Source organism: Orycteropus afer, unplaced genomic scaffold (assembly GCF_000298275.1).
Source record: "Orycteropus afer afer isolate SDZICR_OR568_19922 unplaced genomic scaffold, OryAfe1.0 scaffold00112, whole genome shotgun sequence".
In the NCBI taxonomy this organism is placed as follows: domain Eukaryota; kingdom Metazoa; phylum Chordata; class Mammalia; order Tubulidentata; family Orycteropodidae; genus Orycteropus; species Orycteropus afer.
In genome coordinates this window covers 8,413,257-8,418,831 of record NW_006921699.1, presented here as the reverse complement: position 1 = coordinate 8,418,831, position 5,575 = coordinate 8,413,257, and positions in this window count along the sequence as shown.

The window sequence follows — 5,575 nt, the reverse complement described above, 5'->3', positions numbered from 1 at the left end:
GTGGGTTAGACCTGTGGTTTCCAAAGGAAGTCCACAAGCCTAAACTATTTTTATATAACACTAAGATGTTATTTGCCTTTTTCAGTCTTATTTTATTATGCATTCTCAATGGAATTTCCCAATGGCTGCTGTAGGATCCTTATGGATCGACTAGATGGCATACAACAACATATGACAAGTAATAGCACAACAGATTGAAAACAGAAGTAGGTTTGGGAATCTGGCTCTTCTATTAAGTCAGAGATTTGAAAAAATATAAAATAATGTGATTTTTTCATTAATTGCTTGTTTAGAAAAAAAAGTAGTCATTTTCCTAAAAATATATTATTTATTTTAATATGAAATGCATTTATTCTTATATCTAAAATGAATAAATACTTCTTAAACTTCTCAGTTTTATATTCTGATGATTATTGATACAATTAAATCACATGAACAAAAGTTAATAATTTTGAAGAGTGTAAAGGACTCCTGAGACAAAGGCGTTTGAGAGCCACTGTTGTAAAGTAATTTTACTGCTGTTCTTTTAGACACTTCCAGTAAGGCAGGCAGGACACGTCTGAGGCCATCCAATCCCGAGATGCAGACATCAAAACTGTTGCTTGGATGGTTGGCTTGGAATTCTGTTCTGTTTTCAGAAATTCTTAAACATTTAGTTCCATTTGTTTAAAGACATTCCTGATGATGACACAGAAATCATTGTCAGATACTCATAGCACCCAGCAGAGTCAGTCAACATGTATTCTCATGGCTGAATGAGAGAAAGGCTCTCTGTGTGTGTTAGGTGCCCTTGAATCTGTTCCAACTCATAGTGACCTTATGTACAATCAAATGAAATATTGCCCGCACCATCCTCAAAATCATTGCCATATTTGAGCCTATTATTGCAGCCACTGTGTCATTCCATCTCCTTGAGGGTCTTCCCTTCTTTGCAGACCTTCTGCTTTCTAAAGCATGATGTCCTTCTCCAGGGGATGGTCCCTCCTTATAACACGTCCAAAATACATGAGACAGAGTCTCACCATCCTTGCTTCTTAGAAGCATTACCGGCTGTACTTCTTCCAACACAGAATTGTTCATTCTTCTGACAGTCCACGGTGTAGTATATTCAACATTCTTTGTTAACACCATGATTTAAAGGAATCAATTCTTCTTCAGTCTTCTTTATTTATTGCCCAGCTTCTGCATGCATATGAAGCAATTAAAAATACCATGGTTTGGGTCAGGTGCACCTTAGTCCCAAAGTGACATCTTTAATTTTCTAACATTTTAAAGAGGTCTTTTGTAGCAGATTTGCCTGATGCAATATGACATCTGATTTCCTGACTGCTGTTCCCACGGGCTTTGATTATGGATCCAAGTAAAATGAAATCCTTGACATCAATGTTTTCTCAGTTTGCCATGATGTTGCTGATGGGTTCAGTTGTGAGGTTTTTTTGTTTTCTTTATGTTAAGGTGTAAACAATACTGAAGATTGCAGTCTTTGATCTTCATCAGTAAGTGCTTCAAGTCATCTTTACTTTCAGGAAGAAAGATTGTGTCATCTGCATATTGCAGATTGTTAATGAGTCTTCCTCCAATCCTGTTTTTCTTCATATAGTCCAGCTTCTCAGATTATTTTGCTCGACATACAGTTTGAATAAGTATGGTAAAAAGATGCAAGCCTGACATACCTTCTCTGATTTTACACCACTCAGTATGCCCTTGTTCTGTTTAAACATCTACCTCTTGGTGTACGCACAGGTTCTGCATGAGCACAATTAAGTGTTCTGGAATTCCCTGTGTTAGCCATAATTTGTTATGATCCACACAGTTGGATGTCTTTACATAGCCAATAAAATACAGTAAAGCATCTTCCTGGTATTCTTTGCTTTCAGCCAAGATTGATACCTCTCGTTCCATGTCCTCTTCTGAATCTGGCTTTAATTTCTGGCAATTCCCTGTGTATATACTACTACAACCATTTTTTAACTTTCTTCAGCAAAGTTTTACTTGCACATAATATTAATGATATTGTTTGATAATTTTTGCATTTTGTTGGATCACTTTTCTTTGGAATGAACACAAATATGGATCCCTTCCAGCTGTTTTCCAAATTCGTTTGCATAGACGAGTGAGTGCCTTCAGCTGTCCACCATGGGCAACAATATACAGCAATACCCTGCTGATATTTGAAGTACAGTAATATGCAAATCACTACAGTATGACAAACTGACAGAAAAGTGGTGGAAAGAAAGGCTACAATGTGTGAATTGAGAAAAATCCCCAAAGTGCTGACCCTAGTGTTAGGAAGGGCCAGATTACCTATTTATTAGATTATTTGCTACAGAAAGGCCCAAAGGAAGCAGGGCCCATTGTTGAATGACCCCTCCCAGTTATTGGCTACTACATGAGATTTATCTGGGCTTGAGTTAAATGTCTTTATTAAGGTTGGATTGCTTTCTTTTCCAGCCCACATTTTCCTGAAGGGTATTTTAGTTACCTAGTAGTATTGTAATAGATCAGATTATTGTTGTAATATGTCACTGCTATTCATGAGTTTTCACTGGCCAATGTTTTTTGAGAAGTGGATGGCCTCTTCCTTTTTCCCAAGCTGTCTTAGTCTGGAAGCTCCACTGAAACTTGCCTACCATGGGTGACCCTGCTGGTATTTCAAATACTGGTGACATAGCCTCCAACCTCACAGCAACATGCAACCCACCAGGGTTCTACAGACTCACAGATGAATGACACTTCTCACACTTGGCATTTCTCAAGCTTGAAAGAAATAAAAGAAAGAAACAATGCAAGCTTCAAGTTGCAATATTGAAGAATTTTATGGGAAAAATATTGAAAGATACAGGAAGTATCAAAAGAAGATGGAAGGAATACACAGAACCACTGTACCACAAATAATCGATTGATGTTCAGCTATTTCAGGAGGTAGCATATGATCAAGAACCAATTATATGGAAAGAAATCCAAGCTGTACTGAAGGAATTAGTGAAAAACAAGTCTCTAGGAATTGGTAGAATACCCATTGTGATGTTTCAACAAACTGGTGCAGCACTGGAGGCACTCACTCATCTATGCCAAGAAATTTGGGAGATAGCCACCTGGCCAACTGACTAGAAAAGATCCATATTTGTGCCCATTCCAGAGAAAGGTGATCCAACAGAACAAGGATATTATCAAACAATATCATTACTATCACACACAAATAAAATCTTACTGATGATAACTAAAAAACAATTGCAGCAATACACTGACAGGGAACTTACAGAAATTCAAGCTGGATTCAGAAGAGGATGTGAAATAAGGGACTTCATCGCTGATGTTAGGTGGATCTTAGTGGAAAGCAAAGAATTCCAGAAAAATGTTTATATGTGTTTTATTGACTATGCAAAGGTATTTGTGTAGATCATAACAAATTATTGATAACATAGGAAAGAATGAGAATTTCAGAACACTTAATTGTGGTCATGAGGAACCTCTACATAGACCAAGAGTCTGTCTTTGAAACAGAGCAGAGGATGTCATATGATTTAAAATCAGGAAGGGTGTGCATGAGGGTTGTATCCTTTCACCATATTTATTCAATCTGTATATAGCACAAATAATCCAAGAATCTGGACTATGAAGAAGAATATGGCATCAGGGTTGGAGAAAGACTAATTAATAACCTGTGATATACAGATGACACAAGCTTGTTGTTGAAAATGAAGATGACTTGAAGCACTTACTGATGAAGATCAAAGATTGCAGTCTGCAATATGGATTACACCTCAACATAAAGAAAATGAAGAACCTCACAACTGGACCAATAAGCAACACCACGATAAACGAAGAAAAGATTGAAGTTGTCAGATATTTCATTTTACTTGGATCTACAGTTAAAACCCATGGAAGCAGCAGTCAAGAAATCAGATGTTGTATTGCATTGGACAAATCCTCTGCAAAAAGGATAACCTCTTTAAAGTGTTGAAGAGCAAAGATGTCACTTTGAAGACTAAAGTGTGCCTAACCCAAGCACTGGTATTTTCAATTGCTTCATATTCCTGTGAAAGGTGGACAATGAACAAGGAAGACTGAGGAAGAGTTGTTACTTTTGAATTACAGTGTTGGGGAAGAATACCTAAAATACCACAGACTTCCCAAAGAGTGAACAAATCTGTCTTAGAAGAAGCAAAGCCAGAATGCTCATTGGAAGAGAGAATGGCCAGCCTTTCTCTCACCTACTTTGATCATATGATCAGAAGGGACCGGTCACTGGAGAAGGATATCATGCTTGGTAAAGTAGAGGATCAGTGTAAAACGAGAAGACCCTCAACAAGATGAATTGACACAGTGGCTACAACGATGGGCTCAAGTATAGCAAGGATTGTGAGGATGGTGCATGACTGGGCAGTGTTTTGTTCTGTTGTACATGGGGTCACTTTGAATTGGAGTTGACAGCACCTAACAACAATGACGACAACAGTGCTATTGCAAAGGAGCTCTGGTAGTGCTGTGTTACAACACTGGGCTGCTAACCAAACAATCAGTGGTTCAAACCCACTAGATACTCTACAGGAGAGAGATGAAGCACTCTTCTTCCATAAAGATTTACAGCCTTGGAAACTCTACGAGACAGTCATACTCTGTCCTATAGGGTCAATGGCAGTGAATAGGTAAGTAGTGGCTTTAAAGACCAGAAATGTATTTTCTTACAGTTCTGAAGGCTAGAAGTTTTAATTTGGGGCATGGCTCTGAGGGGATGTCCTTCCTTGCTGGTAGCCCCATGAGGCCCTTGACATTCTTTGGCATTCCTTGATGTCTGTCTTCCTTCTGTGTGTCTCCATGTCTATTCTGCTCCCTTTATAATCAGAAGTGATTAAGTTTAGGATGCAGCCTATTCTGGAATTGCTTCATTAACATAACAAAAGCTTTGTTTCCAGAAAGGCTCCTATTTATAGGTACAGGGGTCAGGATTTCAACACATATTTAGGGTGGACACAATTCAACCCATAACAGAGGGATAAAAAAGTGAGGTGGAGCCTGTGTCTGATCAGCATGTGGGAGGAAGGGCAAGCAGGGCCCGCCAGACAAAGGCCACCTCCTGGGAGCCTTGCTGAGGTTCAGCAGCAAGGGAGAGCCAGCTGAGAGCCTGGAAAGCACATGTCCAGTATGGAAGCCCTGCTCTGAAAAATAATGTGTTTATCAAAACACTTGTATGCTCACTGTAAAAAAATACTGAAACACTGTATTGGTGCACAAAGAAATCATCTTCATCAAAGTAGAAATGGAAAGCCTTTCCTCAATCCCGCATCTCAGAAAAGGTCACTATTAACAGTATGATGTGTATCCTTCTAGACTTTTTTTTCCCTATGCCTACATAATTGTGCATATATAAAAATAGGTACAGACATATATATATATTAAAGAAAGAAAGTAAACACTATGCATTTTATTCTGCAACTTCCTTTTTCTACTTAATATATTGCTGGCATACTATTTCATTGACAATATGTAGATCTACCTCATTCATTTTAGGAGTAGCATGATACTGTTCTGGAGTATGGCTACACCTCCCTTTACTTAACCTTCTCTTGTTATT